Source organism: Bidens hawaiensis, unplaced genomic scaffold (assembly GCF_021521415.1).
Source record: "Bidens hawaiensis isolate Kalapana, Puna unplaced genomic scaffold, B.hawaiensis_p1.1 tig00020228_1, whole genome shotgun sequence".
NCBI lineage: Eukaryota > Viridiplantae > Streptophyta > Magnoliopsida > Asterales > Asteraceae > Bidens > Bidens hawaiensis.
In genome coordinates, this window is record NW_027493078.1 from 60,010 (window position 1) to 70,483 (window position 10,474).

At 33.6% G+C, this 10,474-nt stretch overlaps 1 pseudogene across 1 annotated transcript; it reads right to left on the bottom strand.

The window, feature by feature from the left end:
• Nucleotides 1-4,300: 4,300 nt before the first annotated feature.
• LOC143560159 (ribonuclease 2-like) lies at nt 4,301-6,506 on the bottom strand (annotated as a pseudogene). Its single transcript, XR_013140066.1, has 9 exons — nt 6,412-6,506; nt 5,839-5,867; nt 5,674-5,747; nt 5,415-5,516; nt 5,289-5,292; nt 5,122-5,211; nt 4,895-5,056; nt 4,736-4,802; nt 4,301-4,492 (listed from the first exon to the last, which is right to left on the bottom strand). The product of XR_013140066.1 is annotated as a ribonuclease 2-like (transcript).
• Between the last annotated feature and the right edge of the window lie 3,968 nt (nt 6,507-10,474).

The following is a 10,474-nucleotide window of genomic DNA, read 5'->3' on the forward strand; positions in this document are numbered from 1 at the left end:
GATTCCATATGCTTAATATCAAAGAACTTGTAAAAATGATTTTTGAAACTCAAATCTAGCAATAAACATGTTTAAACAACTATTTTAACAAAACTAGTAAACAAAAGTTCGGTTTCTGGTTTGGACTAGTTTCGGTTAAACCGAGGTTAGTCTTATACAAACCCACACCATGAAACTTGTAAATAAGATGAACAAACTAAAGGGTTAGAAGTTAGTCATAAGTGATATGTATAATAAGTTATGTGTGTGTAAATATATATCAAGAACACGAAGTCCTCCATGAAGCCTTGCCTTATGACATTCGAAACTTAACCAACCAAAGTCGGTGAAGTAACAAATAAAGGAAACAAGGGGTGTGTATTATATATATGTTGTACCACCATATTCAAGAGTTAGTAATGTTAGATGAAAAAGTTAGAATGAAAGACTATAGTTAGTTTGACTTGAGAAGTCAAAACTTCAAAAATACATAAGAAATACCAACCTTGAATCTATGGAGTTTGAGAGAGTTTTATGGAGATGTAGCAAGAGTAAAATGAAGAAGATGGGTGTGTATATATAGGGAAGGAGTGAAGGGTTGGGTATAAAGATTCTTTTATGGTTTGTATAAAAATGGGTATGTTTAAATGGTCAAACAATGCATAATATAAAAAAAACAATATTTTATATATTTTAAATGACAAGATCCAATATTTTATATATTTGAAATGTTCGGGTTACAAACGGGTCGGGTTTACATAACAAAAGTGACCCGAAATTGACGAATGTCACATTTTCGGTCCATATTTTCAAATTCTAAGAAAAAGAGATTTTCATATCTCGTCTTAAGAGACGAGATTCTACCACCACCACCACCCACCGTTCGCCTTCTACCGCCACTATCCACCACCACCACCCACCGTTCGCCACCACCACCATCCACCCCCACCACCCACCCACCGTCCGCCACTACCATCGATCACCACCCACCACCATCGTCCGCCACCACCATCCATCACCACCACCCACTGTCCTCCACCACCACCGTCTACCACCAAACAGTAAAGATGAAGATAAAGATGAAAATGAAGATGAAGAAGGTCAAGATGAAGTGACCCAATCGATACTTAACGGCTCCAAAGTCTTTAATTATTATATATAATTAATAACAAACATAATTGAAACAGATCTAACGTCAATTTTGTGTTTTTTTTTGTTGTTTTAATTTCGGTACGGTAACGAACGTGACGAAAATCCGTGTTTTAATTCACGTAGAAGCTTCGACGCCTGGGATCAACAACGCTCAAGTTTTACCAATGCACGAGTTTACCAATCGACGCCACTGAATTGGTCCACCTCAATTTTTATATGGTTCGTGTTTTTTAGCTCTGATACCGTAACGAAAGTAACAGAAACCGACCGAATTCATGTCGAGTTACCACCTCAATGCCCGTGGCTACAACGCCTGGGTTTTGTCACTGCCCGGGTTTACCGCCAAATAAACTATGAATATTCTATTTTTTTATATGTTAACTTGACAAATTTATTTTATGGGTTTTAACATTCAAGTTTTATCAACAGTGTCTATAGTGTAACGAGCCTAATTGGTAATGTCCAAATTCGCGTCGACTCTCCCTTGTAGCGCTTGGATTTTATCAACACCCGAGTTTCAACACTGGGGTTTTACCAGCTGCCCCGCCGCAACACGGCGGATAAACCACTAGTTTGCAAATAAATAAGGAGTTGTGTTAAATAATTTGTTTTTTAGTTTATATATTTTTGTTTACTTTCGTATTTTTTTTCCAAACCGTAAACTAGGAGTGTTCTTCGGGTTAGTTTTCGAGTTTAAGGTTTTTTGTGTTTCAAAGTTTTAAATCCAGACCCGAAACTCAACCTAAATCTCTCATGGTTTCTTCGGGTTGGGGTTTTTTCGGGTTTCGATTATCCTATGAAATAAAACTACGTTGCTAAATTTAAATGTAACATATTTTCCTTTACTCGTAATGTAAATAACCCAATAACAAGACCGACATAATCGTCTTCGTACGCCTTGATTAGGGTGTTGGATTATAGTTGCTTTAGTCATAAATTGAAACATTAATGTACAATAAACAATCGATTCATCATAGGTGGAATAAGAACAATCGATTTGGACTAAATTCTGATAGCGTCAGCGGCTAAGGTTTATCCTATATTACCTAAAAATATATATGGTTTTAAACTAAAAGTTTATTCGGGTTGGCCCACAACCTAGAATTCGGACCCAAGAACCAATCCGAATTACTTCAGTTTGGGAATTCGGACCCAAGAACCAATCCGAATTACTTCAGTTCAGGTTTGGGTTAGCTTTTTCTCGTATTCGAGTTTCCGGTTCGGGTTAGTTTGGGTTCGGGTATGGGTTTTCTCGGATTTCGGGTAAAAGTGACAGACCTGCCATAAACTTCTATAAACAAAAGCTGAAGCCAGCGGAACCCTCCACATGTCGGAGGAGAATCGACAAGAGAGAAGAATAAAACCCAAAATTTAAAGCACGTCAAATTTCAACCTTTTGGACCAAGCCAACGATTTAGATTTCGATCTATTACGAAAACCAAAGAAAACCCAAATACTTTATATTGCTGATGATGCCATTGGTCTCAATTTCCTTTCCTTCAAAAATCTTTTTGTTGCTTGCCTTTCAAATTCTTCAACACGCGATGACCGTTAAGCTATGGAACACCACCTTCCCCTGATCCATTAACCTACGTTCAAATGTCTCTTTGACATGATAAAATCAATTTGATTATTTTTTAGTATTGATTATCTTTTTTTTTTTCATTTACTCATTTAAGTTTTTATTGAATTTACTAATTTATATGCTTAATTTTTTTTTTGTTTCGGTAAAGGAAGTAGATAAACATCACATACATGTATCTTTTTTTAAAGCTAGATGGTTGGAATAAAAAAGGTGATTTGTAAATATTACAAAATTTAAGAAATATAGCGAATCAAAATCAATATATTCACCTATAATAACTATTGGTGTATAAAAAAAACGAAAATACAAAACTTTAAGGAAAATTACTAGAATAAACATTTGATCAACCTTGTTTAGCTAAATAATTATTAATTTTTTTTTCAAATAATCAATTTGGCTATATAAAATCAAAACATGTCAAAATCGTGTACTTTACCAAACACAAATATGGCCACTATTGCTCCAACTGGAGCAGAATATCTGTAAGTTTCGCGCCAACAAATACACACCAATAGGCTAATGCCATGTTACACCACTAGGCGTATAATTCTACGTCAATGGGCGCAAATGTGGTCAGGGGCGGACCTACCCCTATGCTACCGGGGTCGCCCTATGCTACCGGGGTCGGCCAATCAATCCTGTGAAAAAGAAATATAATTCTAGTCGACCTTTGTAAAATTTTAAAACCGACCCCTATGGATTTCGAAATCCGATGGGTGAGAAAGGAAGATAGAAGTAGAAATTTTTCCGCCAGTGTAGCTGCCTTTTCACCATCCTTTGATAATGTTGTAGTAGTTTGACTGATGGAGAAGAAAGAGACAGGAGTATAACCGATGACCTATTTCATTTTTTATTGGGCTTTTTAAACAGACTTTGTGGGCTATAGCCAGGTTAAAAAGCCCACATCTTGTGCAAGCTTAGAAATTATATAAGAAAAGAAAATATATAAGAAATATGTGACAGTAATTAATTTATTAATTTGTATATTGATTTGTTCGATTACTATTAAAACATATAAATTCTTATGGCTTTTTTACTATTTTAAATTTTATTTAAATTCACTTATCAACTTTGCTATTTATTTTTTTTATAACTTACTTCCTTAATATAGTCTTAAACCAAATATTGATCGGAATAAATGTCTAGCTTGGAGTTATCAACTTAACATCGGTCAATTGGTTATATATCAATCAGAAAATATATATTTTATATACATTTATATGAGTAGGAATTATATTATATACACACATGCACATACATGACTTGGCCCGACCCAAATGGCAGAACCAGGTAGAAAACAACCGATTTAACCTGACCCGAACGGCCGAACCAGAACAATTTTTTTTATATATAACTGAGTACCGATTCAAAAAATTTCAGACCTATGTAAGAAAATCTTTTGGATCCGCCGCTGACTGTGTTCCATGTGTCTAAAAGGTACAAAGATAAAAAACCAATGACTATTTTGGTAATAAGTTAATAAATTAGTGTTCTCATGGTTTTTCAAGATAAAGAAAAATAGAATATGATATAAAAGCATTTGAACCGTGTGATCTAGATAAATATTAATTCAGACACCCTGCCAGTATCAAATGTACATCAATGGAAGCACTGCATATCTCCTTCACTAATTTAATCAACGGAAGATGGTACTCTACAACTATTAAATAGAATACCAACAGATACAAAGGTAACAATTTGGATATGCATCCATAAGGCAAATAATTCAAGACGACTCCACGCCAGAAGTCAACCGACCCACATTCTTGGTGGCATCTACAAACACAAAAGCAAAACATAGAACTAGTAAAAAAAAGAACGTGGTAGCAATAAAATGCATTTCAAACTAATTATCATCAACCATTTTATCAGTTCACAACTGTTTTAATCATATTCAACACAAATTATTAATAAAAAAGAATCATTTTCTTATCTCTGTCACATTGTAAGATTTCAGATTTTTGTTCACGTCTGTGTTCTCAAATAAAAACTGTTATGGGTATATGAAAGTAAGCTTACCCAACGCTGCAAATTGTGGTAAGCTGACATAATCAGGGCAACCACTATCCGTTACACACTCTCGAAACTGCAAGAATATTAATACATAAAAATCCGAAGTAATTTATTAAGCACTCTTGTAACAAAGATAATAATATTTATTATAAGGATTTAACAAACCTTGAAATCCTTTGTTAAACACAAACGAACTTCTTCTAAAGCACCTTTTTTGCATATCAATTGAGGGGTTGTATGGAAAGCGTTTTCAATAGCAGAAATAATGCCACCTGATGGATACTTCTCTGAATTTGAAGGAACATATCCGGCTTCAAAAAGAACTTCCTGAAAACATGTAAAACTTTAGATTTATTACCAAATGGTAAGAAATAATTACTTAAAGAACTTACCGTGATATTATACTTAAAATACAAGTTGAGGGCTGTTACGAAATAGTTATATTCATCGCCTGACTGGAGAGGCACATGTACCATGTTTCTCTGCAAATAAAAAATGAAGTTAGTAAAGCATTAAATAAAGAAATAATAAAAGAATGTCATTTATTAATAATTCTTACCCCACTGATAATCGCGTTACCCAATCGAGCATGAGCAAACAAGATGAAGTTTAGTTAGTTATTTTGTTTATGATTAGTTGGTAAAAAAGAAACAAAATTAAATAGTTAAAAAGGCTTAAAGTCAACCTCATGAGCCCAAAACAGTCCCTTTTTGTTATGGCATGTCGATGATTTACTGCAACTTAGCGTTGGCCAATACTCGTTCAAAGCACCAAGTAATGATGAAATCTACATATTGGAACAAAAATAATTCATAGTCGGATAATAATGCCAGTTGTTAATTCAACAAACAAATATGATACATAAATATCAGTGGTTATAAGAAATTAGACTGATGAATAAATAACAGCAAACTTGAAAATATTGTGTCACAATAACAGAATACCTCTGATTCATCAAACTCGGGACCTGAACAACACGATGGCCATGATCCATCATTGTAATCTGGCCATAGTCCATCTGCAGCACAAGATATCTATCAGCATAGAGGTTGTTACTAATGCATTCATTATTATTAAAAAAATATGAAAAATTTATATAGAAAACTTACGGATTGTGAATCCGGGTGGAGAATTTTCTCTGAAAAGCATAAGAAAGCAGTAAGAAATAAGTTGTTCATCATCACAGTCCTCATATTCAAAACACAGCTTTGTGAAGATAAATAAAAGAAACCGAAAATATATCTTGCTTGAGATAAATGAACCAAAGTTATTAACTTTATATTTCTCCAAAATCATCTAATATTAGTTGACAATTAACATGATAAGCCTCTAACAAGCATCTATGATCTAATTAAAGTAGGGGTGGGGTGTTCATCAGTTCGGTTAACAATTTATTTGATTTATTTGGATTTGAAAATTTTTCGTCCCTAATCGATCAGAACTCAGCGCTGGCGTGGATCAGTTTCGGTTAAGAACCGAACAAACCAAGTTAAACCAAATTCACAAATCGGATTCAGTTTTTTGGGTTCGGTTTTCGGGTTTTTTCAAATCTACAGAAACTAAACTGTAACTGCCCCTAATAAAAGTCAACACCAATTAACTCACAAATCCGGATTAATCAAAATACTTTAACAACTTTCAAACACTAGATTAATCCAACATCCCAACAGCAATTAACTCACCCGCGGCAACACCCGCTTTGACTACAGCATTTAGTCGACTTTGAACAATAAGTGGGAGGCCATTGAACAGCTAACGCGAAGTAATCAAACTCCCGTAGTTATGTAAACAGGAGGATAGAATTATAAATTATATTAATAATAAAGGTTTATTCGGATGAAAGGAAGTGAAGATAGATTCTGTTTTGATAGCTAACGTAAGTAAGTTCAACTGGGTTCTTGGATTGGATTGGATTGGATTGGATTGTTTTAAGTTCGGTACACGTGATTCATACATGTGTCTGTCTAATGTTTAGAAAAAACAACTTGGATGTCAGTCATGCACGTTGCGACAGCTTGAACTTGATTCTCACATAAACTTTACGTCTCTGTTGGTTCATCTGAGAATTGAAAAAAATCAAAACCCTTTCTTTGTAGTTGATTTAAGCCGACGTGTTGCGGTGGAAACTCGGGTGTAATCAGTTCAGTTCGTTACGGTACTCAAAGTTAAAAGTGAAAAAGTGTAATAATTAAAAAATGTAAAAATATGCAATAAAAGAAAATGCACAAAACCATAAACTATAGTCTCATATTTAAAAAATGGTTAAAAGTTTGAGAAATACCTTTTAATATATAAAAAATGTAATAACTCACATGCTTCAAGAGCATGCACACCAAGTTAAAAAAAATTGTATATCTCATTAATAGTGAATATGGGAGTGTGGAATCTTTTGGTTTTTAATATATATATAATGTGATTTTTTTATACAAAATATGAGTGGTAATTTTTGTCATGATGTGAAAGTGATATGAAAATAATCAAATTTCGGGTTAATCAACCATAACTTGACTAATAAACTCGATGACTCAAACACGAAATTTATTCTATCCAAGTGATTTCTTTTTCTTAAATCCGTGAAGAGATTTTAGGGGGTTTATTTAAAAGTGTTAATGATTGAAGCTTAATAGTTTTTCTTAATATGGGTTGGTCATAACACCAGATGATTTGGTTTTACAATCCTGACACGTTTTACCCGTGAACTGCACACTCCTAATCTAGTCTCCGACCTTCTCTATCTTCAAAATTTAAAAAAATTAACAAAAAAACATCATGACATCTCATCCATAATCTTTATCTTCATCCTCTCAATATAAAAAGCTATTATATATACACCTATATATGATTCTTTGTTAAATTATATGGTGGAAAATGATAGAAGAAATGTGAATGCTTTAACGCTGGGGAGTAATTGATAAAATTTACCATCTCTTACGTCTCTTTGGCTCTAGCTCCAGACTAATTCAGCCGATTTTTTTTTTATCAAAAATTACTGTTTGAAAAATAGAATGATTAAAAATTACCCTATGTGCCCATCAATGGAGAGGTAGGTACCCAAATATATCGCTTGGGTGTAACATCAATGTGGAGGTAGGTATAACTACATCGATTGAAGTGGGGGTGTAAACATTCATAAAGTTTTGAGTCAATCTAAATCCAACGTCAATGCGTTTAAATCAATAAATTTCGGGTCCGACCTATTTCGGGTTCTATATCAAACTATTAAGCTTGACTCGACACTTGTCAGTAGTTATTTTAGCTTGTACTAGCCTTAGCTCGTAATGTTTATTGTTAGTTGTAATGTTTATTATTAGTTGTTAGTGATTTTAGTGTAATTAAAGATTAACTTGTTGATCAAGTTTATTGTAATATAAATCGAAATAAGTCGGGTGTAATAATGTATGATACACATTTATTTAATCTTATTATGATTAATACCCTAACAAAACTCTAGGAATACACTACGTAAAATATTTTGCCGTTTTCACGTAACATAAACAATTTTAAACAGTTGGAAAAGTTGAGGATCAGATCATATATTTTATAATTACTCTTTTAATAAATGGTATATATATTATAAAGAAAACGTATAAGAGCATTCTCAACCCGTTCCTCATTCCTATCTCTATAATTACACTAAAAAACACTACATTTCTTTCTTCTATTCAATTAAATAATATTTTTTTTATACCTTTATCATTACAATTTTCTCTCTCCACCCTATAGTTTACAAAAAATCACTACATTTTCTTCAAATTTACAGAAAATCACTACATTTTCTCTCTCAACACTATAATTTACACTCACAACCACTCAAAATCTCACCCTATAATTTACAATCCCTACTTACATAATTTTAGGGGATGGATTGAGAATACTCTAAGCTCGGGAAAAATATATTGAACAAAAAACGTGCATGAAAGAACTACACATATCTTAGCATATATCATATGTATTGTGTACTGTGTACATGAAATGAGAAGGGCCCATCAATGTGGAAGTAGGTGCCCAAATTCATTGTTTGAAGAATTGAAGCACAGGTGTAAACATCAATGTGGAGCCACGTAGCGAAATGCACGGTTTGAATTAGGGTATAAATGCCATTGTCTCTCCAAATATATCGTTTGAAGCAGGCCTTGCAAACAAGCCAAATTGAACTCAAGGTAAATGACGGATTTAGAAAAAAATCTCAGAGATATCATAGTTTTTTTAACCGAGAGGCGACTATAGACCGGCGGACCCATAATTATTTTTATAGGGATTAGATATTTACGTAATGTGCATGTCTAATAAAGTATTCGGATTGAGTCGGGTCGAATCATATCATTTGTATCATTGAGGGCCCACTAACCACCGATCATATTTTGTTATTTTTTCGAACGGCTATTTGGATCATTGACCGACCACAGGTGTCACACCCCGACTTAGGGCCTAGAAGTGTGACCAATAGTTGGTACCTGTTTTGTAAATGTATCAGAGTTATGGGTTAATTTTAGCGGAAGACTTAAAGGTTTTAATATAATATTAATTTACATTGAAAATTTTACTTGGGAATTAAATACCCAAGTGGAAAGTTTACAAAATATTGTTATTAAATATTACAAGGATTTGTATATCAAAAACTGAGCCATCAAGTACGCGAACTTCTATCTCCGGGGTGACTCTAATCCTTGTTATCTAGTAATCATCAACTTAGTTACCTGCAGGTGGGATTAAAATACGTCAGCTATGTGCTGGTGAATCGTTACGACTCTAAAAGCATATATAAATAACAATCATAATACAAATATAGTTTACTTGACAAGATCAGCAGATATATTGCTATATCTGGTATATGTGACACTGCCCTACACACACACACAAGTCTCCGAGCCACGTAGCCTATACCGGAGAAACTATATATGACCATTTAGCCCGCGGCCACGTAGCCTTTGACTGTATAGGTTTAACGGTTATGTTTGGATCCAGACACATGTGTATTCGGTCTGAGTTGGTTTATTTTCTAATTTGTATTACAATGTTTTAGAGATCACGTAATCTCATGCAATTAGTTGACTGACTCAATAAGACAAACAACATGTCTATCTTATAGAGTATAAATATGTTTGACTGTTTATAAAGGTTTAACGTATTCACGTTATATAAAAAGATTGAACGTATTCACCTGTATCGATGATATGATTGTTTGAAAACCTTTCTTGATTGCAAATGATTGTTAACCTATAAACAAATAGGTTTGAATGATCACCTTGTTGGTGTTTCTTGATTAGACTGCAGACTTTAAGTCTGGTTTTAACCTTGATTAGGTTTGTGAATGTTTGAAATCATGATTGTATTTTGTGTGACGTTTGATATAACATGCTTTGGCCTAATAGGGTTTATCACGTCAGCAAACTTCTCCAGGTAAGTAAACGGATCCCGCGGTTGATTGGGATGTGTACGAATTACTTACCTTAGGCAATAAGAGTCTACTAATATTAGTTACTACATGCCCGTCAAAATATAGTTTTGTATAACATTATAATAATGTTTGATTGAAATCTGTTCGTGAATGCTTTTGAAAATACTTTCAAGGTTAAAGGCCATAGCCTTGACTGAGTCTAAGCTTAATATAATATAATTGACAATAACTTAGACTTAAATTCTACCTTAGTAGGTGCTTGAAATACTTATGCTAAGGCAGAATGATTGCTTAGTTGGCAGAACTTCGTTTCTAACTCGCTTAACTGCTCTACGGCTCGTTAACAC